This window comes from Orcinus orca, chromosome 5, assembly GCF_937001465.1.
Source record: "Orcinus orca chromosome 5, mOrcOrc1.1, whole genome shotgun sequence".
Lineage (NCBI taxonomy): Eukaryota > Metazoa > Chordata > Mammalia > Artiodactyla > Delphinidae > Orcinus > Orcinus orca.
Genome location: NC_064563.1, coordinates 146,517,419 through 146,542,343, shown reverse-complemented (window position 1 = coordinate 146,542,343; position 24,925 = coordinate 146,517,419). Strand labels below are relative to the sequence as shown.

Sequence of the window (24,925 nt, the reverse complement as noted above, 5' to 3'; positions counted from 1 at the left end):
GTATGGGTTCTCTGCGTGCGCCCCTTGGTGGGAATAATTCCTCCTGTTCTTGCCTGGGAGCCGGGGCTTAGAGGGCAGAGGACACAGGGGGTCACCATCAGGTTTCATCCACTCCGGGGGTCAAGTCAGGGGCCAGCACAAAAGTCTGCCAGTTCCCGGAACAAGGGAGCCCTTTAGAAGAGGGGCCCTGTGAGAAGGACGGAGCGGACTGCGCTAAAATGAACACGCCGCGCCCCACACACACGATCCGTAGCAGAACTTTGAAAACGGCTGTGTTTTCATGAACTCAAGGGAAGAGCTTTCTCCTTCCAAAGATGGAAAATTGAACTCACTGTTCAGAGCCCAGGAAAGCCAGTATCGTCCGCCCCATCCATGCAGGTCCCTCCTTCCCACATTATTGAGGTACATTTGAAAGTTGCTCTCCAATTCAATCCTGCCTTCCCCGAAGCGCTGGAGACCCCAGTGCGCACCCGCCCCGGCTGGCCTTACACGGGTCTTTGACAGGGACACAGAGCAGCTGGTGTGAGTGTCCCCACCGTGGCCGACGCGTGGCCTTCCTCACGTGGCCGTCCAGTCACTTACTGATGACGTTTGATCAAATGCCTTCCATTTGGCGATAACTTGATTTCCTCTGAGCAAGGGAACGGCTGCCCCCTGTAAGTTCTCCTGAGCACAGTCAACATCGCCCGGTGGTGTGACACCCAGGTTTTGTAGTGAAAGGTGATTTTCTGGTCGCTTGGAGACCCTGCGTGTGCTGAGTGGACAGTGGCTTGGCCTCCTCCTGAACGCACGTGTATTTTATGAACAGCAGGGCTTGCGTCATCCCAGACAAACAGATCCGTGGATTAGGGTCCCAAGGAGGGAAAGCTCTCTCCCGGGAAATGTTGATGGCGGGGTGTTTGCATCAATTGGGAAACGGCTAGAGGCTGCTCCGGCTCTGACCTTTTCCAGGGGGTATCAATGCATTTTCTTCATAAGACACCACCGAACACTCGTCCTGCCTTCTCACCCAGAAGGCTTTCCCATGGATACGTCTGGCTCTTCTGGTCTCTTTCCCTTTTTCAGAGAGGAGCTGTTTTCTCCCCTTGGCTGGGGGCAGGCATGGGGGGTGAGTTAAGACTCTGATCCAGGGCCCACTCCCCCACTCACCCTGGAGGCGGATTAACTTCGTGGTGGGACCGACAGGCCACACCTGCGAAGGCAGGGAGACTTCACCACGTGCCTGGAGACAGGAGAAGATGCCCCTGGTCTCTGCACGACCTGGGGGAGCAAGACACATTAGGGCCACCCCTGCCTTGTGGCTGGGGGCAAGGCTGGCCACGGGAACACCCAGGCGTGAGCCAGACCACCCAAACACTCACTCAGGACGCCGAGGAGGAGGGACGGCACAGGAGGAAGAGCCCAGAGCTGAGGAAGACGGGACACCGGAGAGAACGGGCTGCAGGCGCCAGACAGGGAGACCCTGAGCCTGCAGGGTCAGGGTTTGTGCTGAGGTCGCTGCCAGGCCTTCCAGGTTTAGGGGCGTGACCTCTCCACAACGTGAAGAACGGACCTGCAGGCAGAAGCAGAGGCCGGTGCGACTTGGGATGAGAGGTGATGGAGGCCTGCCCTGCAGCAGCTCAGTCAGGGCTGAGCAGGGAGGCCCAGCCTCGGGCAGAGCGGGAAGAACAGCTCCGTGGACCACCTGTTAGGGTCATGCTAGAATCACCCCCACTCCAACTCCCATCCACGGCGGGATTTTTAGTTTAAAAGGACACGGCTGATGGGCATTCCCCGGGGGTCCAGTGGTTAAGACTCTTCACTTTCATTGCCGAAGGTGTGGCTTCAATCCCTGGTCGGGGAGCTAAGATCCCACAAGCCACGGGGTGTGGCCAAAAATAAACAAAAATAAAAGGGCACGGCTGAGCTCAAAAGCAAGCTAGACATTTTGGGGTGCCTGAGAGGGAGGAGGAATCAGAAGTTGAGACTGGACTCGAGGAGTGCAGAAGAAGCCAGGGGACACCCCTTCCCCTGGGCACTGAAACCTCTGCTCCCAGACAGAGGCTGAGCCGGCCTTGCTGCATGGACCAGAAACGTGCAGAGCCTGGGACCGGGCTGCTGTAAGGCTGCTCTGCCTGTAAACAGCGGCCAAAAGGGAGCTGCTGCCTTCAGGGCGCAGGTGGCCATGGAACCAGAGTCTCAGCCACATCAGCCTCGGGGAGGGAACGTCCGTCTGCTGAAGTCACACCTGGTTCTGAACTGTGAACCCAATGGTGGCGGCTGCAAAAGTGCCCATGCATGGGCTTCCCTGGGGGCACAGTGGCTAAGAATCTGCCTGCCAACGCAGGGGACACGGGTTCAAGCCCTGGTCCAGGAAGATCCCACGTGCTGCGGAGCAACTAAGCCTGTGCACCACAACTACTGAGCCTGTGAGCCACAATTACTGAGCCTGTGCTCTAGAGCCTGTGAGCCACAAATACTGAGCATGTGAGCCACAACTACTGAGCCCACGAGCCACAACTACTGAAGCTCACTCACCTAGAGTCCATGCTCTGCAACAAGAGAAGCCACCACAATGAGAAACCCATGCACTGCAACAAAGAGTAGCCCCTGCTCACTGAAACTAGAGAAAGCCTGCCTGCAGCAACGAAGACCCAACACAAACACAGCCAATAAATAAATAAAAATTAAATAAATTCTTAGAAAAAAAAAGTGCCCATGCAGGGGGCTGGCTGAGCAAGGGGGAGGGGGGAAAAGCAAAATAAAACAGAAAACACCTACTCGAGGTGAACTTACAAAATAAACTTTCAAAACACGTTAGAAAAACTAATACCATGATACTCAGCCAATAAATTCAACAGACGGGAGGAGTGGAATCACAAAGCCATCAAAACAGACAGTATAACATTCCCTACATTCGAAATCCCCAGAGATGAGAAAACAAGCCAAGAAGACCATTGGTCAAGAACAGAGAACATAGGGGAGAACCAACTAAAATACTAGAAATAAAAACTATGGCCATGAAGAAATTTTAAAACCTCAATAGTTGGGATAAACCCTACACAGAAGAAGAAATAACTAGTGAAATGGAAGTTAGTAGTGAAGAAATGACCAAGAGAATAATAGAGATGTTAAAAGATGGAAAACATGAAAGAAAAGTTAGAAGATGAGGAAGGCAGGTGGAGAAGATCTAGCACATGCCTTTCAGAAATTCCAGGCATAAAGAACAGAGGAAACTGCAGTTAGGCACTGTGATACTCTGGCCAATTCTGAGGTAATGGCTCAGAACCTTTCATAATTGAAGATGTGAGACAGATGGGCAGGGCACATCGGGTGCCAAACAGGATAAATAAACACAGGCAAACAAAAATCTTTTTATTGTTAACAAATTTATTTATTTTATTTATTTATTTTTGGTCACGTTGAGTCTTGGTTGCCACGCACAGGCTTTCTCTAGTTGTGGCGAGTGAGGCTCCTCTTCCTTGTGGTGCACAGGCCTCTCATTGCAGTGGCTTCTCTTGTTGCAGAGCACGGGCTCTAGGCACACGGGCTTCAGTAGTTGTGGCTCATGGGCTTCAGTAATTGTGGCATATGGGCTCAGTAGTTGTGGTTCGTGGGCTCTAGAGAGCAGGCTCAGTAGCTGTGGCTCACAGGTTAGTTGCTCCACGGCATGTGGGATCTTCCCGGACCAGGGCTCGAACCCGTGTCCCCTGTATTGGCAGGCAGATTCTTAAACACTGCATCACCAGGGAAGCCCCAGACAAACAAAAATCTTAAAAGGTACTACAGAGAAAGATTTCCTCAAAAGGGGACACCAGGAAGCTGTCAAGAGCCACGTATGCCAAAAGACTTAGAAGTGAGAACGCCAAAGTGCTGAAGAAAAATAACTGTCAATCTGGAATTTTATACCCAGCCAAACTATTCTTCACAACAAGGATGAACCAAAGTCATTTCAGAAAAAAAGCAGAGACAAGTCAACATTTGTTCTTCATAAACGCTCTGTGAAGGAACTACTTCAGGATGAACCTCAGAAGCACAGAATGGGTCAGGAGTTGGAGTTACCACTATCATGCAAGGGGGGATGATGTAGAGTACTTAAACAGGGGATTTGGTTGAAAGGGGGGAGGTCTCCCTCCAGGCCCCATGCCAGGCATTTCCCCACAAGAATCTGGAGTTTCATTATCTGAAAGTTTAAAGCAGTAACTCTCTGGATCCAGGGATATTGGGTGCAGAAGAGGTCAGGAGAGAGGCACACGGCTAAGAAGAGGGAGGTGAGGTGAAAGCTTATATAGTGTATGTGATGGTTAATTTTCTGTGCCACCTTGACTGGGCAGAGGGTTCCCAGACAGCTGGGGAAGCATGATTTCTGGGGGTGGTTGTGTGGGTGTTTCCAAGGATATTAGCACTTAAATCAGTAGAATGAATAAAGCAGATGGTCCTCACCGGGGCAGGTGGGCCTCATCCAAACCACCAAGACCCAGACAGAACAAAAAGGTGGAGGAAGGGTGAATTTGCTCTCTCTGCCTGAGCTGGGATGACCATCTTCTGCTTTCAGATATTGAGCTAATTCTCTGGTGTTTGGACTCAGCCCAGGACTTACATCATCAGGTCCCTGATTCTCAGGCCTTCAGAATCAGACTGAATTACGCCGATGGCTTTCCTGGTTCTCCAGCTTGCAGAGGGCAGATCATGAGATTTCTCAGTTTTTATAACTTTTTGAGCCAATTCCTGTAATAAATTAAATAGATGCATATATATATTCTATTTCTCTGGGGAACCCTGATTAAATACAGTGAATCTTAGCTCTTTCACGCCCCCTCACGACCAACCTGAAGATTAGAGCCACCAATACTGGTGATTTTTTGAGGCTGGCTGATTAGGGAAGGAGTCCGGGCCCCATCTCTGGATCAGGTCCTGTGGTGAGGTTTAGAGTGCTATGACTGGCCAGACTCTGACCAGATGTCCCTTCTTGTGGGTACTCTGATAGCCAGGGTATTCTGACCGGCAGCATGGCCTGGAATGAGCAGGAGAAGGAGGGAAAGGCAGGCACTGCCCAGAACAAAGGGGGAAGCAGATGGAAACCACATTGGCCCACTAAGAACATTCTGGAAAGGTCAGATCTCAAAGATTCAAGGTTTGTAACAATAATAAAATACATATTAAAAAGGGTCCTCCTAGGGAAAAGTCCAGCTTGCTGTCTAGTAACTATATACATTTGGGATGGAAGGAATTAAAATTACAATGTCTTCTCACCTTATTTACCCAAGGTCGATGAGATTACATCACAGGAAGCTGGCTCCACACATGGTCTGAGGACCAGCAGGTTTGGCATTGATTTTTTTTCCCCCCTAAATCTAATCATATGCTTCTGCATCTTCCTGTACATCAAACTATCATACAGGACATTTTTTAAAGACCTATTAGAACAATATTTCCTGTAAATACAGCATGAAATGGTTAAAGTTTGTATCAGGTAAGATGTTCTTGATTTCAGATGACATTGCTCCTTTCGTAGTTTGTTTTATGCTTCCTTGGGGCGAGTGTAAGTACACTTTCCTCTGGGCTGATTTACCCTTGCATAACCGTTGGTGTCCTCTATCCGTTGCCCCAAGCGTTCCCTGAGCTGTCTCTCTAACCGGCTCGATGGAGTTCACACATCTCCCCGCCTGGCCTGAGTTCTGGGAATTATTCCACTGCCAGCTCACATCATGGAACTTCCCCGACGTGTGTGTAGACTCAGATTCGGTCAAAGCTCAACGGGACCTGATGTAGACATTGACCTTCTTCTCCCGGACCTTCCTCCTCCCAGCTGGCAGAAGGATCGCTGCCCCCGGAAAGACAACTGTGTGGACTGGCCAAACTTGCTTCGTCTGTTCCCTTTCTCGAAGGGGTCACAGTCCTGCACCACCTGCTGTCCTGATGCCCAAATCCAGCTTTCAAGCTCTTTTGGCAAAAAGAAAAGAGCCAGCGCAAGTTTCCTACCAGTTGTGTCTTTGTGGCTGGCTGCAGAAATTCTGCAAACCGTTTTTGGTGTTTTAAGTTACCTCCCTTCCTTAGGAACTCTTAGAAATGGAACTTGAGAAGGTTCAAGGAGATGATGCCTGCCCCAGACGCGTACTAACCACCTGCCAACGCCAGACCCTGGGAAGCCTGACTGGTCGGAACAAGAGTCCCTGAGGCCGGGAAGAGGAACCACACAAGGGTGTGGTCATCCAGGACTTAAGGCCAAGGCACGTCCAGGGCAGAACAAAAGAGGGATTAGGGCCAAGTTCCTTCCGATTCCAGCAATCTGTGATCTTGGTGTTTTAGATGAGTTATTGACTCCCACTTTCAAAAATACAAAAGCAAAATGCAGAATTCGCAAACACGTGACTCTAGTCAAAGTGGGGTGCATTGGGATTTCCGACCGATAAGACTCCTGGAAGAGCCTCATTTCTGAGTAGAATGATCTAGGTCTGTTGTCACCAAACGTCCGCTCCAGTGCTTTCTATTTCTAGGATGAAAGAGCTTTCTTCTGAGTTAGTAGATCCTCATAAAACCAACTTTCCAGCAAGGTGGATGAGCCGTAAAGATGACCGTGTTAGGCATGTGTCTACTGCCATGGCCCTTTCTACTGAGCAGTGCCCGGCCCCCAAGCCCTGCCACGTGGGCTACCGTGTTGGCACCCTTGACCCTGCTCCTTCTCCTCCAGGCGCCTGGTCTGGAGTGGACCATGGAGCAGCACACCTTGCCTGCACGCTTGCCAGTAGCCTCTGGGGTGGTCTGCGAGGAAAATTATCCTTCACTTGAATACGAACTAAAACATATCAAACAAACAAGACATTTAGTAGTGAGGGCTGAAACTCAAAAGATACTAAAGAGATGAGCCTTGAGGTAAGTCTGGACCCTTCAGGGGCAGAGACAGGACAGGCTGAAGTTACAAGTAAGTGAAGCTATAAAACAGGAAAATGAGAACACGGGGACAGCGCAAACACACAGAGATGGCGTCAGTCTCACGGATGGTGGGGCCTCCCTGAGAGTCCCTTGAGCTGCCCCAGGGCTCTGCCATCACACTGTCACAGCTCCCACCTTGGATTCCCGGAGGCTCTGCCACCTTTACTCCTCTGTTATCTTTAAAATAAGCCCCCAGCGCTGGAGCTATTTTGCATCCAAGGACACTGAACACATAACAAAATGATCACCATCGTTTGCAGGGATGCTGAAACCGACCCCGGGTGGATTAGCGAAAATGTGATTTAATTGTTGCCCCGTTTGGCAAAGCAGAGAGCCAGGCAGGCGCTGGCAGAGGTCTCAACCCCATGGCCAAAGAGCTGATTCACACACATGTTTCGTTTGATTTGTGCAGCACTTTTTAATATAAGCTAATAAATCCTGATCTCTTGTTTCTTTCAAACAATCGGAAGATGCCACGAGACTGGGCTTGCATCTCCCGTAACTACAGTCACCCTGGCGCCGAGAGGCAACACCCCCTTTACATGGTGCCGGGTCTCCACCGTGCACCCTACACCCCCCCCACTCACACAGGACCCCTGTGCCTTTGGAGGCCCCTCGGGGCTGAATCGTTGCTGCTAGGGGGACAGAAGCTTACACAAACCTGAGAAATCAAGCAAAGCACAGGGAGCGTAGGAGATACTGCCCCTCAGTGAGCCAAGCCCAAGGTCCCAAGGTCGGACTCGAAAGCAGCCAGATGAGGTTGGAGTGAGGCCCCGGGAGTCGCCCTGCTACAGGGCCAGGGCTATGGGCTGAAATTCACATGTTGAAGCCCTACCTCCCAGGGTGACCACATGAGAAGGCAGGGTCTGTGAGGAGCTGATAAAGGGTGGACGGGGCCCTGAAGGGGCAGGGCCGGGCCCACACGAGGAGGCAGAGCGCAATGCTGTCTCTCATTCATGTGAGAACACAGAGAGCGGAGTGGGGCCCCGCCAGACACCGCAGCGGTGGGCTCTTTGATCTCGGACTTCCAGCCTCCAGAGCAGTGACCAGTCGATCGATGTCTGCTGTGCAAGCTGCCCAGTCATGGTATTTCGTTAAGGAAGCCCAGGCGACTGAGACAAAGGGGGAGGGGACGGAGGAGGGACCCAGCTGGCCATGGCTCCTCTCAGGGCCCTGCAGCTCTCCTCACACCACTCACCGCCACCGCTGCGGCTCCCTGGAGGATCCCCAGAGCTGAGAGGTGGCCCTGGCAGAGGAAGGCGCAGGGGACATCGGGTCCACAGCCTGGGCTCCCAGACACTCCGGCTGGGTGGACAGACTCCGGGGCTCCCCCAGGCCCAGTGCCCCGCCCCCATGGCCATGACTGGTGGAGACAGACCCCGGAAGACCAGCCTGAGGCAGGAGTCTCTCCATCCACAAAGGATGAGGGGCCGCCCCGCCCTCTGCTTTCACTCATTTGCACAAAATTGAATTGGGTGGCAGTCTTACACGGTACAAAAATTAGCGCTTCTCACATGAACAGAGAACTAATTGCCGTTGGGAGGAAATTTACGGCTAGTGACTCAAAGGTGTAAAAGAAAACATTGAAGGCACTGCTGCCATTTCGCAGATGCAGTTCGCTCCGCGCCCGTGGGACAGGGCCCAGGAAGCGGGGGCTCGTGGGTGGTCCCTAGAGCGGAGCTGAGTCACCTCCCCCGGCAGCGGAGCCCTTCCCCTCCCCCACCCTGGACCAGCACATGGGCACCTTCCTCCGGGGGCTCCGAAGGCCTCCCCTCCCGCCAGCACGCGGGTGTCCCCTGTGCCCACTGCCACCTCCTCTCCCACCTGCCAACCCTGCTCATTTCTGCCACCCCTCCCCCTTTCTGCCACCCCTCCCCTTATATGTCAGGACTCTCAGTGGATTGACATCCACGTTCCTGCCATAGCCTCCTCACTCCTCGTTGACCTTTGTCTGTTAAGCAGAATGACGTCAGAAAATCCATGTTTCAAAGAAAAATTCTCTCGTTTACCGACAGGTCTGTGACGGGATGCCTCTGAATGCTGAACTCCCGCATCTCATTCCAAATATGGTTTGATTGACAGGAGCGGGTGTGGACCGCTGCCCTCCCCCACCCCTTGGCATCTCTGATCAAAGCCTCATGGGTCTGGGCAGTGACGGGGCGAGGAGGGGGGCTGTCGCCATCGTGGTTTACAGGAACTACCTGTATTTTCGAATTTGCTGTTCACAGACTCCTCGGGAGGTGACAGTGGCAACACAGTCCCCAATCCACAGGTAACCCACAGGTAATCCACAGGTAGGTAATCCACAGGTGCCAGCCAGTCTGAGATCCTGCCAGCGCTCCTCTGGTGGGTGGGCACGGCAGGTCACGGTGGGCAGACCCCTTTGCTGGGGAGGAGCACCAGCGTTTGAGCAGTGACACCTGGGCACGTCCTTGCTGCCCTGAGGGACAGAAGGACAGATTACAGGGGGCCTGTGCAGGCTGAGCTGGTCTGGGAAGGGGGGAAGGACATCTGAACGTGGCAACGACCCTGGCCAAGACCCCTTCCATTTAGGGTAAGAACTCAGCCCAAGGAAGACACCAGGAGGAGGAACCCTGACCAGTGGGGACCCAGGGCCAACTCTGGGCTCGGATCCCCCAGGGAAGGGGTCACTGGAGCCAGCCACTCAGCCGGCAGCCACACTTGGGGTGTCCATGAGAAGAGCTGCAACCTGAGAGCCAAGGGGGTGCCACAGGGACCCCGACCAGCAGGAACCACCCTGCCAAGTGTCCCCTGGGGGACACAACTGCCTCTGTTGAGAACAGCCAATATAGGGAATGCTTAGAAGTCAAAGAAAAAGGCCAAAACAGAGGACAAGAGCAGAGACTTCAAAATGAACCAATGGAAAAGGATACAACCTGTGAAAAGAGACTTGGCCTCGCAGTATTAGGGGACGCAGATCCTCGCAGCACTCACATCCCTCGTGACGGCAAACAGGACGGAATCGGAGCTGCCGTCACCTGGTGCAGCAGAGCCCGCGAGTCCTGGGGCACAGCAGTGCCGTTCCCGGGGTCCAGGACACGGAGACCCAGGCTCACGCAGCATTTTCCGTCAGAGCCACAAATCAGAAACCACCCGCTGTCCATCCGCAGCAGGATGGGGAAATGGATTGGGTGTTTGTGGTCACAGACGTGAACGCCGGCGAGCGACACCCACGTGACGACAGGACGCGTATCACAGATGAGGACAGCGAAGGGGCAGGACCACCAGGCCAGGCACACAGTCCCATTGACCTAAGGTTCCCAAACGGGCAAACCCGCACAGGACATCAGGGACGCAGCCGGGCACACAGACTCTGAAGGGCAGCGAAGCCATGACCACCAAAAGGCCTTTTACCTGAGGGACCACATCGGGCTGTGGGGCAGGGTTTTCACATCCTATTCACTGTGTATCCCAGACATGCAGAACGATGCCTGGCACATGGCAAGGGCTCAGAGATGTGCCGAATACATGGATGGATGGATGGATGGACGGACGGATGGAGAGATGAGATATGACCACAGAGGGCACCCAGGCAGCTTCAAAGGTCCTGGTGATGCCCTATTTCTTCATCTGGGAAGAGGCCACACAGCCTTTAAAAGCCACATAGGTATTGTACACACTCCTCTGTATGTACTCTCTATTTCACAATAAAAATATAAAATTGTTTTAAATCACAGAAACATCTGGAAGAAAACAGTGTTGGGGGAGAACTTGTATTTATCGATGTAGAATAACTAAATCTACTAACACTACTGATACTATCGAAGTAGAAGAGCTGAAGCACTGGGGTTTGGGTGCAGAAATAGACAAAAGTATCAGAAGAAAATGAGGACAGAAAGTTTAGGGAAAAAATATGGAATCATTATTTTTCTTTTCCGAGTTCCAGAAGAGCTCAAGAAACTGAGCTGGATTTTGCTACATTTTTGGCAAAAGTGGAGAAACGTCATGGGTTTGCCAAGGGAGGTCGGCATGTGCCCTCTTTGAGATATGCGGTCCTCCCAGACCTGGACGGGCAAGGAGGAAGCTCTGGCACACTGAAAGTCTCCAACTGCCAAGCTGCCCACTGGGATGGAAGCCAGTTTGCTAATTAGTGCCATTAGCAGAGAGGTTGGGACGGGCCCCTCTGGCTAACGTTTCTGCAGGGGGGAGGGAAAGAGGAGGGGGAGGGACGCATGGCTAGAGCACATGTGAGCGGGGTGCAGCCCTGAAATGAAAGGGTGATGAAACTACGCCATTTCCACTCCACTCTATTCTGTTTCTTTTTTTTTTTTTTTTTCTTTTTTGGCTGCGTTGGGTCTTCGTTGCTGTGCACGGGCTTTCTCTAGTGGCGGCTAGCGGGAGCTACTCTTCATTGCGGTGCGTGGGCTTCTCATTGCGGTGGCTTCTCTTGTTGCGGAGCACGGGCTCTAGGCACATAGGTTTCAGTAGTTGTGGCACATGGGCTCAGTAGTTGTAGCTCGCGGGCTCTAGAGCGCAAGCTCAGTAGTTGTGGCACACAGGCTTAGTTGCTCCGCGGCATGTGGGATCTTCCCGGACCAGGGCTCGAACCCGTGTCCCCTGAATTGGCAGGCGGATTCTTAACCACTACACCACCAGGGAAGCCCTGGTTCTTTTTTAAGGAATGCTAGGAAGCTCCAAGTTGAACCCCAGCTCTGCCCTGGCCCAGTCGTCTTGGGCTCTGGGAGCACATTCTCGAAGTGTGGATGGTGACAGTGACACTGCCGTGGCGTATTCAAGGCCTGGCCAGTCCAGCACCTGGGGCCAGTGTATGTCAGGCCCCTGCCCCTTCCCTGTGCTCTGTCCACACCGAGCGTCCCTGAGCCCTGCCGCGGCACCTTCAGGGTTCAGCAGAGGGCTCTGAGGTCAAGCCAGTGACCGGCCACGTGGCCGATCCAATTTCATTATTTCGTCATTATTTCATCACAGTGACTGGACTTCACAGTGGGCAATCCTCCATAAACCCACGGTCAGGCCCAAGGTCACAAGCACCTAAATGCACCTGCCATGGAGTGATGAAAACGCTACTTCACTTCCACACCATGTGCCAGGTGGGAAGCGTTCGGCTTCGAGGAACAGGAAATCAGCCCCACTGGCTCACGCAGGATGGGGATCCGGGGGGGTAGAAAGGAGACGCTGCTCCTCTGAGGCACCCCAGCTCTACCCTCTTCCACCTCACGCCGGTGGTCAGCTGTCTGCCGCAAGCCTGGTCCATGAGATGATGCAGGAGATGGAGGGAGCAAGGGGGCCTCTGGACACACTCTTCCAAGGGTGAGGGCACCCCGTGCACCTCGTCCTGCAGCTCAGGGGTCTGCTGATGACCAGGTCCTCCCCGAGACATGGACCCCTCCCTCAGATGCCCCAGGGACGGGGGAGGCAGGGAGGCATCTAGAACATGCAACAGGGCCTCACAGAAGGAAGGTGTGTGTACCCAGAGGGAACCTCAGCACAGGCTCTCAACCTGAGCGCACTGCTTCTGCGTCCAGGAGGGCCTCAACCTCCCTCTGCGCCAGGTGGTCAGCCCGCCACACCAGTGAGGGCTCGTCTCTCCCTCCCGCCATCCAGAATCAGTATAATTAATAATCGCTTTATTTCCGCACATGGAAGATTTCACTCCATGTCAGGGCTTCTGGTGAAAAGCCCAAGGTGTTTGCCATGTTCCTCTCACCTGATGGACGTGACCCCAAACCGGTCTTCCCAGCACCAGCTGGACACCCTGCTTTCTCCACTGTCCGGCCAGCACTTCCTCCTGGGCTTTCTGGAGTCCTGTTCATCCAGGCTCACTTCGGGGCCGGCCAGGGATTTGAGCGGAGATTGTGCCAGGTGTAGGGGCATCTGCTCCGTGGGGCTTTTCTGAGATTTCTCCCTAAACATCCAGATCTTCTGGCAGCCTCGGACCTCCCAGCCCGACAGGACTGCCACCTTCGGCTTGGGGTGCATCCGCTCTGGGGCCCGGAAGGGGCCCTCCTTTAACAGCTCATGCTCCTCTAGGACTTTTCTCTCGCTTTGTGCCACGTTCCAATGCCTTCAAGTACTTACTGCTTCTATTTCGTCCAGAGTTTATAATCAGCAGGAAGACAGGGGAAACAAGACCTTCTCCGGGAGCTGGGAGTCCGCGGTCAAGTTTGTTTAACCTGGAGTGGTGCCACGTGGCACTCGTCAGAGCTGAAGTGGATTCGGTGACCTTGGGGCAGTGCTGGTGTCGCCAGGCCTCGAGACAGGGGGGCGGCTTCCCCCCGTCTTTTCTTCCATCTCCTTACTTCTTCCCTCTCAACGCCCGGTGCTTGGAAAGGACCAGCAGGTCTCCCAGGAAGTGATGAATGAGGAAAGAGACACTTTACGTAAAGGAGACACAGACCTGATGAAACATAGCCCCCACCTCCACTGGGGAAACCTTCACGTCTTCCAAGAGTAAGACGTGGCTCCTGGCTACACACGTGCACCACCACCAGGCACGAGAGCAAGCAGACAGTCACCCCCACATGCAAACGCGAGTCTGTTCTGCACAGAAGATGCTCCTACAGCTTCACAGTGGACGTTCTCTCCTCATCCAGGATGTGAGGTGCTTTGGGCCCAATCTCCCCCAGGGTCCCAGGGTCCCATTTTTCTACTGCAGCTCTATAAGTGGCACAGTGGGTCTCCCCAACCATGGCAGTCACCTTGGAGGACAACTTGAAACTCCAAGCCCCTAAACACAGGATGCACATCGCAGCAATTCTGCGTCGTGTGATGTTACTGTTGCTGTTGTTGTTGTTTTAACCTCAACTTACCTGCTGCAGGACCACCCACATAGAACGTGATGGGGACTGTTCCGTGTCTACTTGATAATTAGCTACATTAATCTTTCTGTGATTTTTTTCCACCTCCAAATTCCATCCCAGGGGGAAAAAGTGCTGGATTCAGTCCAAGCATCCACGAGCGAGACTGTTAACGTGGCCAACCCCACGACCTTGCTCGCGGCAGGGGCACGCAGGTGCAGGCCAGCCACGGGGACGTCGCCACCCGATGCCTCCGTCTACACAAAGGCAGCTGCTCTGGCAGCCCCGCCAGCCACAGGTGTGCACCCTCGGGGGCTCAGGGAAAGGCTGCTTGTTGGCTTGTCCAGAAACAAGCGTGAGATGCAGAGCTTAGTCGAGTTCTGAGATCAAGAGGACAAACAGTGATGCCATCTCAGGGATCCTGCCCACGTGCCAGCCAGCCCTCCCGCCCCTGTGTCTCCCGCGATGGGCAGATGCCCAGGCTGCCTTCCTGCCACTCTCAGCCGTTCAGAGAGAGCAGCGGACGCCTCACCTGGGGACCCACCCTGGATGAACAAGGGCGAGCTCAGCCCCCCAGCACTGCGTGTGCAGTGACCTTGAGGGCAGGAGGGAGAAGGGGAGTCAAATCACAGGAAGGCGCAAAACACAGTCCTTTCCTCGGATGGGGAGTTACGAAAATGCACTAAAAACAAAAGGGCCCCATTAGTGATGGGGTGGGAGTGTTAGGGGCATCCAGAGGAAGGATGGGGTCAGAGAGAGCTGGAGTAATGTGGGATGTCTCCTCACCCACCTCAAATGACAATGCCATGTCCGCTGTCCCCACTGGGCACCCCAGACATGCCTTTGGCCTTGGCCTGATGCTAAGTTACGGTACCCAGGTGAGGAACTGGATGCCAACCACACGTGGCCCCGTTCCACATGAGGGCCTGGTATCGTGTTACCACCAGTCCTCTTTGCTGACGTGACCCCCACCCTGTGTGCTCACCCTCAGACGGCTGACACCTAACACCATCTCCGTGCAACTGCGGTATTTAAGACATCATGGCATCACACACAAACGGAGCCCGACAATTGCTTCCTACACACGGATGACCTCAGATTCAGGGCCCTGAGTGCCCCATCTTCAGCAAGCGTAGCCCAGATAACCCACCCAGTAAAACATATTGGGATCCTATATCCTGTGATCAAAGGCTGACCAAGGAAAATCTCCAGACGCTTAGCGTGAAAAAGCTTTCCCAGTTTTACCCATACAATGGGGGAAGAAACCAACAGGGGAATATCTTTTCTTGGCCTTTTTAGGCAACCTTGGAAAACTAGAAGATGTAGCTGAAATAATTCCCCCTTTAAAAACGCTCTCGTGGAGAGCCCGCTGTCTTAATTTGACCGCCTGGATAATTAGTCAAACGGGGCGAGCTATTCCCTTCCAGAGCAATCCTCGCCTCCGCCTGTCTGCATGCTAATTTGCCCAAAAGCTCCAACTGTATTTGCATGTTTTTCCATCTAATTTAGCCGGATCACAATTTAGAGCAGGTGCAATTCCAGCAGGCGACCGGAGCCATCCGCCAGGTCCCACCGCAGGGTGCGCAGGAATTCGCTTAAAGGGCCTCTGCCTGTCTGCAGTTGGCACAGATCGTGCAGCAAGGCCACCCATACACAAGACGTGCATGCCATGGTGGTTCCCACCATCACCTCCACTGGGTGGGCACTGGGCACCAAGGACCCCTGAGGAGCTACGCGTGTACGAGGGACACCCTCTGCCCTCCACATCCTTGGATGCCACCGCTGGCACGATGTCATGGTAGGGCGTATGCTGAGATGCCGCGGGGGCCCTGGGGCCACTGCTCTACCTGCGGGCTGTCCGCCGGGACGGCCACAGACCGTGCTCAGCGCGACTCCGCATTTAACCTGCACGGGTGTTGCTCAGCCCACAGCCAGTGCCACGGAAACCAGCCGCACGGAGCCTGTCCACCACAGCCCACCCATCCCAGGGCCCCGGCGCCCCCCTGCTGCTCCACCTGCCAGAGAAGACAGCCACCTTCCCACCAAGGTGCCCTGGAAGGAGTCCTCACCTCCTACCAACCTGCATGTGGAAATGACCCGCCGGAGACCGGGGACCAGCCCAGAGGGGACCAGCTGCTCCGTCGAGACGGGAGGCCGACCCCTGGCTGCGCCCTAGAAGGGAAGGAACACTGCAAGCAGCCCCCTAGAAACCTTCTCAGGCAGCTCCGGGAAGCTGGGTGTTTAGTTAATGTTGGATGTTTGCCACCTGAGGGCCCACAAGTGTGGTGCTTTCCCTGCAAAGACCAAGTGCCTGGGTCCCAGACCAGTGCCCACTTCCTATGCTGCAGCCGCTCCCAGGTGCAGGGACACACACGCACTCACACACACAGTCACGTGCTCGTGGACAGGTGCACACACACACACACGCCCTCACGTTCATACACACTTGCACACCAATGCACAATCACGTGCTCATGGACACGCTCACACGTTAGTGGACACACACACATACCCCCCACCTAAGGTGCGTAGCTGGTCCGAACCTCGCTGTGGGGAAGCGCCGAGTCTGGGTGAGCTGACGCATAAACACAGCCTCAGGCCGTGCAGGCGGCTTGGCCGTGGGGAGGGGAAGCTGCTGAACGCTGGCACCTGCGTGGAGCACGAGGCGGCCCCCACCCCCAGTGTCCGCCCCCCTTGGATGTCATCACCCAGCTCCCGGGGGTGGGCCCCGCCCCCGCCCAGGCCGGCTGCCCCTGTGTCTCCAGGTCAGAATTCCCCTGGGACGCTGCCGAGCAGCCAGCGCTGCCCCAGCCCCGGCTCTGCCCACAGGGCACTGCGCCAGCCTTGCTCCCGGGACGCACCCCGCGTACACATACACACACCCCACATACGGATACACACACACACACCCCCCACATACGGATACACACACCCCACATACGGATACACACACCCCACATACGGATACACACATACACACACCCCACATACAGATACACACATACACACACCCCACATACAGATACACACACCCCACATACGGATACACACCCCCCACATACGGATACACACACACACACCCCACATACGGATACACACACCCCACATACGGATACACACACCCCACATATGGATACACACATACACACACCCCACATACGGATACACACACCCCACATACGGATACACACATACACACACCCCACATACGGATACACACACCCCACATACGGATACACACATACACACACCCCACATACGGATACACACACCCCACATACGGATACACACACCCCACATACGGATACACACACACACACCCCACATACGGATACACACACCCCACATACGGATACACACACCCCACATACGGATACACACATACACACACCCCACATACGGATACACACACCCCACATACGGATACACACATACACACACCCCACATACGGATACACACACCCCACATACGGATACACACATACACACACCCCACATACGGATACACACACCCCACATACGGATACACACACCCCACATACGGATACACACACCCCACATACGGATACACACATACACACACCCCACACCTCATGAGCAATCTGTGGTCAGATTTTGTAGAGGCCAGTCTCTGGTCCCACCCCCTCTCTCTCACTCTCTTTTTTGCACCCTTGCCTAGACCACCAGAGGAGTACTAAGCGTTTGGGCAGACTGACCCAGCAGTGATGGCCATGGTGGTGATAGTGATGGTGATGATCGTGATGATGATGGTGGTGGTAAAGGTGATGGTGATGGTGGTGGTAATAACGATGCTGGTGGTGATGGTGATGATGGAGATGGTCGCGATGATGGTGATGGTGGTGATGATGATGGTGATGATGATGATGGTGGTGGTGATGATGGTGGTGGTAAAGGTGATGGTGATGGTGGTGGTAATAACGATGCTGGTGGTGATGATGGAGATGGTCGCGATGATGGTGATGGTGGTGATGGTGATGATGGTGATGGTGGTGATGGTGGTGGTGATGATGGTAATGGTAAAGGTGATGGTGGTGATGGTGGTGATGATGATGATTGAAGGTGATGGTGGTGATCATGTTGTTTCAATTCATTGAGAACTTAACCTTAAATTAAACCTTAACTTAAGTGTTTTATCAATATATCTTCTTTTAATATTTAAAACAATTATCTGAGATAGGCATTATTAGTGTCATTTTGCAGAAAAGGAAACTGAGACTTAGAGAGCTTCGACAACCCGCCCAAGTCCCATAGCTAACAACCATGGAACCCAGGCCCGTGCGCCCCAAAGTGTGTGCTCCTACCACTGCCCCCGCTCAGTGGGATGGAAAGAAGCCAGGATATTTCATTTAGGGTCCAAAGAGGAGTAGACTGGCAGGGCGCCTGGGGAAAACGTGGGTGGTAGCAAGGCAGCCCCCTCTCAGTGCTGTCCCAGTGCCCTGGGCCTTCCAGACTTCTCTGCAAGGAAACCCCATCCTTAGGTTCTCCTGGTCCTTCACCTGCCAGCCCCCGTGGAAACGTTTTATCCAGAGACCCATCCCGCCCACCCCTGTCCCAACCCCATTCCAAGGTGCACCCTGCTTTTTTTTTAATTAATGTATAATCATCATATAACGTTGTATAAGTTTAAGGGGTACTGGCCTGTTGATTTGATACGTTCATATGTAGCAATATGCTTGCCACCATAATTAGCTAACACCTCTATCCCTTCACATAATTATCTTTTTTTTTTTTTTTTTTTTTTTTTGCAGTGAGAACAATTAAGATGTGGTCTCTCAGCAACTTTGAAGTTCATAATACAGTACTGTTAACTCTAATCACAGTGCTGTGGATTGGATCCCCGGGCCTTATTTATCTACGAGGAGCAAGTTTGTGCCCTTAAACAGCACATGCTCAGCTTTCAAAGGCTTCAGCTCGGGACCTGCATCCTCTCCTGGGCCGTTCAGCATCCTTGGGACCGGGCTGAGCTCAACGCTGCCAGGACAGAGCAGGCCGCCCTCGCCTCCTGCCTCGCAGCTGCTTTCCCCAGCTCCCTGGGTCGTTTTCCTTTTTCTTGTCAGTTCTTTTCATCTGAAAAGGTCAGGGAGGCTTCAGGGGGTTCTGGCCCAGCAGGCCGCGCTCCAGCTGTGGGGATGGAAGCTCAGGGGCAGAGCCCTCGGCTCAGCTCTCCCAGCAGAGGTCCTGACACCTGGAGAGCCACGCCCCCCCCACACCCCCTGGGCATCCTGTCGGTCCTGGGGGGCCCAGCTGGTGAGACACAGGGGTGGGGGTACGGTTCTGTGGGGAGCTCACGCTGCCCCCACAGGGGTGGGGCTAGGTGGTCTGGGTGACGGGGTGTCCTGCAGAACGGAAGGTCTCTCCCACCCCCGACGCTGAGGTCCTCCCACACACAGCCCATTTCAAAAACAAAGGAGCTAACACACCATTGTAAAGCAATTATACCCCAATAAAGATGTTTAAAAAATAAATAAATAAAAATGTCTGGGAGGAAAAAAAAAAAAAATGCAAAGGAGCCAGCCAGTTCCAGAGATCGAGAGTCCTGCCCTCACCCCAGCAGCAAGTTCTAGCCCCCCAGGCCCCCACCGCTGGGCACCCAGGGGCTGCCCCCTCGTCGCTCTTCCGGACGTCTCATGGGGGTCTCCGACACGAGAGCGAGTGCAGGTGTCTGAGCCAGTCTGGGGAAGGGGAGGTCAGATGCTCTCCAATCAGCCCTGTGCCCCCAGGGCTCTACCCAGAGGCCAGGGACCAGGAGGGCCATCGCCCCTTTCCTCCCTACACGTGCTCTCAGCCTGGAGCCAGGACAGGGCCCAGAAGGGGAGGCCTTGGCCCGAGAACCTCCCCCCTGGGAAAACTGCCCCCTAGGGCCTACCTCGAGGGTCCCCAGAGGTACCAAAGGCCCCACGCAGGGGCTGGGGGTCAAGCTCAGGAGGACTCCCTCTGGACCAGAGCTCCCCACTCCAGCCCGTGTGTCCACGGTGCCCTCCCTCCCCCACGCCTGGCCGTCCACACGTGTCACGAGCACAGACAGATCACCGTGGAGAGAACACCCACAGGCCCTTGGCCAGCGGTGACGAACAGAGCAGAGAGGAGATGGGCTGGGCTGCAGATTCCAGAGCCAAGCCCACCAGAGCCCTGGCAGCAGTGGCACCCTCCACCCAGCTGCACCCTCCACCACCCACAGGTGACTCGAGAAGGAAAACCCACCCTGCACCTCCCAGACGCAGGACTCTCCTGTGTTGTAATAAGCATGGGGCGAGGGGAGGGCGCGGAGAGCCTGGAAAGCCCTGACAAGGGGCTCAAAACTGAGTCACGGTACCCCCGGGGCAGAGAGAAGCACCTTCCCTGGCTGGGCTCCCAGCTCAGGTGCAAAACTGAAGGAGGGGAGGGGATAAGGGCCCCCCTCTGCAAGGAGGGTGTAAAGAGCCCTGGGGTGGGTAGACTGTGGCCCCAGTGTCCCAGGCCTTCCTGCATCTACGCTCTCTGAAGCGGGACCCTGCAGCTCCTCCACCAAGAGACGCAGGCTGGCCCCCTTCCCCTTGAATCTGGGCTGGCCTTGCACGGTGCCAGACTGGGGCCGGAGACCACAAGCCCCATGTCCCTCTTCTTCACTCATGCCCCACCTCACAACAAGGGGCAGAGTCCGTTTCTCAGGAAGAGGTGCTGAAAATGAAGGGATGGACATAATGCCACACTGTGAGGTCAGACAGCAACAACCAGAACTAAACCCTCGGCCCCTGTGTCGAGGCTGCTCTGAGGCCCTGAGATTTGGGCCATGCTTGTTATGCAGCACAAGCAGTCTCTCCTGACTGCTGCAGGAAAAGATGCTGGAGGGCACATGGCTCCCTCCTCCCCAGCTCCGGTTAAGGCATCAGTTCCCACGGTAGCTGTATCTTTCCATCAGTTCCCATGGTAGCTGCCTCCTGCCTCCCCCCACCACCTCCTTCCCTTCCTAGTAGAGCATTTTCCAAGGACAAGGACCTGCCTCCCCAAACCAGGCCAGCCCAGAATGCAGTAAATGCTCAATAAATCACTGGTGAACCAATGAATGGGTGAATAAGTGAACGAATCCAGTATCCTGCCTTGGGCAGAACACGCTACTCACAGCATGAACTGTGTCGGAGACCAAGGCACACATCCCCTAGCTGACCAAGCCCTGTGTGTGCTGAGCACACGGTCTCCTACACATAGGCTCACCACACACTCAGAAACACGGGCTTGGCTTCGGGGGGACCCACAAGCCACGGATGATCCCATGAAAACCAGGCTGCAGCCACTCTGAGCACAGAGTTCCGAAGGAGGTCTTGGTCACTGTCATGGAACTAGGGCGTTTCTACCCGGGGGATGCATGCACACACGTCTACACATTCATAGGTGTGTGCTCATGCAAACACGCACACACACATGCACGTACGTGTGCACGGAGGTGGTACAAAAATGCATGTGGGCACATGGCACAAATGCATGTGGGCACACGCATACACACAGATGCGCACACACTCAGAATCCCAGGCCCCATGGACTGCACCTCGGTGGACATGAAGGTGTGGCACTGCCCCTCCCTACTACATGTGGCAGTGTGGGCGGCCTGAGACTCTTCCTGAGACGCTTCCAGCCTCTGTTTTGTTGAACCAAATGTGGGTCTGTGACAACTTAGTCAAGCGACAAGCGACACGGATCTTGGTGGCCAGGGCTCAATGGGCAGCAACGGATGACTTCACCCTTTGGTTTCCACACACTTGCACACGTGTAGTGGGCACATGCGTGCCTGTGTCTACAGGCCAACAGACCTCACCTGGGCTGGACCCACAGGAGGCCAAGGACAGGCGTGGCTAGGGGACTGAGTTTGCAGGAGTGGTGTCAGCCCCCAGCACTGCCCCCTCAGGTGTGGGTTGTGTCTACACTGCAGAGACGCGGGTGTCCTGGGGCAAGAGAAAGCACAGGAACGGCCACGGAAGCTCTGCCAGCTCCTCCCCTGTGACAGGTGAGGGCACATGTGAGCCCAGGAGAACAAGCCTGCTCCCCAGAAGTTCCTACCCTGTGTCCACACCCCCCTGCAGGTCTGCGCCCCTCCCCTCCTGGCCCCAGGAATCCCCCAGGGCTAAGCCATCTCCACGGACCTGCCGAGTTCTGTCTGATCCCCCGAACCCCGCGACTGTATTGGGATTCCCATTGGTCAGATGAAGAGACAGAGGCCCAGAGAGGCCAGACATCTTGGCCAAAACCCGGACGCCCCCGCTCGGCACGTGGAATAGGCTGGGTCCGCACAGCAGGATCCTCAGCCCCCCCACGCCGGAATCCGCTTCGGTGGCTTTGCCGGGCAGCCAAGCTTTCTACACCCAGGCCAGGCACTGGGCCCCCAGCCACACTGCTTTCTCCCCAGCGAGCAGGGCTCAGGAGCCCCTGCACCCAGACTGACCCGCCCCAGCAGTACAGGAGAGGGCCGTGCACGCAGAAGTCGTGTGCCGACTGCCAGGGCCGTTAACGTGAAGATAGGGGACACCCTAATTAAATAACGTTTTATTGAACTTTCAAATGGTGAAATGCATTAAAGTCACCACCTTTGATTTGTCACTTTCAGACTCAGTTTAAGGTTGTCCCTCTTCCCCTTTCGAGGTGCAGGTCTAGGGTCTGTTCAGTCCTGCACAGGCTCCTTCCAAGCTCCCGTAGGTCTCAGCTTCGGCTGCTGCTGACAGTGACCTTGCACCTTGCTCAAGGTCACCGGCTTCTAAGGCATGTGGTCCACAGACTCCCGAGGCACTGAGATGGGGGTGTGGGTCATCTGTTCCCAGGGGCCACACGGGGAGATTGACCTGGGCAGCAGCTGTGGCGTGACCAGGAGGGTCTGGGCATAAGCAGTGTCTCTGAGCACTCGGGGACCATGGGCTGCGGGGATGAGCCACGTTTCAGCCCCCATCTTCCCCTTCTGCGATAGGGTAACCCCGTCTCTCGGGCACAGTTGCGAGACCAGCGGGCACGGAGTCACCTGGAGGCTTTGTTAGAACGCAGCTGCACCCAGCAGTTTCGGGGCCGCCTCAGAGTCAGAAATCTCTGCCAGGGCAGGGATCTGCCTGGACACCCAAAGCTACAGGTCACTGGCAAGGTCAAGCCACAGGTGGGGCGGGCACTGTAGACCGAGAGCCGCAAGTGGGGATTCCCGTGGTCCCAGCGGTCAGAGTGTAACAAGAAGCCAGCCAGGCCCCGCCCCCAACCCGACTGTCATCACGGGGTCATCAGCCTCGGCCTGGAGCCCCCAGGTTCACCAGGCTGGGCAGGAAAACCTGCTCTGCCCTTGGGGAGGGGGCCCCATCCTAAGTCCGGCCCTGAGAAACACCCAGAAAGCAGGAGCACCCTCCCTTCTGGGTCCCAAATGTCGCCCCCTTTCCACCTCACCTCCAGGTCCTCAAATCACCCTCCCAGACCCAAACGTGCCAGCCAGGGACTTTCCTGGTAGTCCCAACACAACCTTCTTCTTTTCTCTCTCCCACCCAGGAAACTTTCCACTCCCTCACCTGCCTAACCCAGCACAGTGCTTGGAAAAAGAAGCAGTCTCCCCCACTAATTCAGACTCAAGAGTGAATGGCTGATGGGACCTGCCAGAGCTGCCGATGAACCTAAATGCCTCTCTAATTGGTCGAGGATTGAAATAAAGCCAAAACAGGGTCCTTGACCCCGCCTGCACGTGGCATCGCCTGAGGGTTTTTACCTGTGGAGGCCCGCCCAGATTATGTCCTAACGGGGAAGCCGGGCGGCGGCCCGGGATCAGTGGTTTTAAAAGCTCCCCAAGTATTGAGGACCAGCCGGGGCCGAGAACCGTGGGATTGGGGCAAGTTTCACACACTGAGGGGAACGGAGCCTTGTGGGGCTGACCTTCCCATGGGGATTTCCAAGACTCACCCAGCTTCTGGTTCTACCACCCGTCCACCCCGACCATCACCCCATTCATTCATTCATCCTTCCGGTCATTCGTTCCCAGCATTTATGGGGCGCCTTTGTGGTGCCAGGCTCTGCCCGACGCCCTGGAGGAGCGGCAGTGAGTGAGACGGACCCCCCGCTGTGCTCGTGGGCTCGGGTTCTGCGGGGGACTCTGGGCTGTCAGAGCACGGGGTGCTGTGACGGGGTGGGAAAGGTGCTGTCTAGATGGGGTGCCCAGCCAGGGCTGTCCACCGGGGGGCTTGGGGCCGGGGGGGAGGGAGCCGTGCACAAGGGCCCTCCAGCCAGAGGGGCGGAGTGCGCCAAGGTCCTGGGGCAGGAGCCTGCGGTGAGGGGCAGGGCGGCTGGTGCAGAGTGCGACTGGCCCAAGCCTGGGACAGGAAGGAAGTGGGGACCCTGTAGGCCTGAGAGCAGGCAGAGGACGCTGGGCCACCCACGTCCAGCAGCCCCACAGGGTCAGTGTCAGCGTCTCACTTGACAGATTCAGAAACTGAGGCAAGAAGCCCAAAGCTCCAAGATTTGCCCAGACCTGCTGGCCCCGAAGGCAGGGACCCGGCTGTCCCCTCACGTCCTCACTGCGAGCACCCCAGCCCCCAGGTCTCCCCCCCACAAGGCCCAGCAGCTCAGACTGACGCAGCGTCTGACAGCCTGCAGCCTCCTGGGTGACGGAGGCCGCAGATAAGGAGACCCCGGTGTGGCTAAGGGGCTCTGCTCCCCTCCCCCAGCCCCACCCACCAGGCACAGAGCTCGCGGGAGGGGCTGGCGGGGGGTGTCCGGGCAGGGTATGTGTAGGCGGCCGTGTGGCCGTGTCCTCCCGTGTCGCGGAAGCCACAAGAAACCACTCCTTCCGGCAGCTTCCCTCTGGGGAGCCCCTCAGGGATCAGGGAGCAGGCAGAGGAGTTTCTGGGTGAACCCCCCGCCCCTTCTTAGCTGGGGCTTTCCCAGCTGGCAGCTTCGGGGGGCCCGGGCCCATTCCCTCCCTGCAGTTGGGCCCTCACCTGTCACCCCCACCGGCGGGGCCACAGGGATTTCTCCCCCAGCCCAGGGCTACGGCCATCCAGCTGCCCAAGTTCAGAGGAGAAAAGGCCCGGCCTGAATGAACTGGGGCCCCCAGGGCAGCACAGGCCCGCAATGCCCCGAGGAGCAGGGAACAGTGACCAGGAGCCGACTGGGGGCTCAGACCAGGGTTCTAGGGCCCCTGCCTCTCAGCAGCCAGACGCGACCTAGGAAGTTCCTTGTCCCCTGGAAACCTCAGCTGGTGCTGTAAAGCGGGGCTGGCAACAGGACCT

At 55.6% G+C, this 24,925-nt stretch overlaps 1 long non-coding RNA gene across 1 annotated transcript in view; it reads left to right on the top strand.

Moving 5' to 3' along the window:
* The first annotated feature begins 2,340 nt into the window (after positions 1-2,340).
* The window catches only part of LOC125964524 (uncharacterized), a 186,146-nt gene continuing 163,561 nt past the window's right edge, over positions 2,341-24,925 (top strand). Inside the window, exon 1 of the long non-coding RNA XR_007477617.1 lies at positions 2,341-2,386. This is a non-coding gene — a long non-coding RNA (uncharacterized LOC125964524). The remainder of the gene's footprint in view (positions 2,387-24,925) is intronic.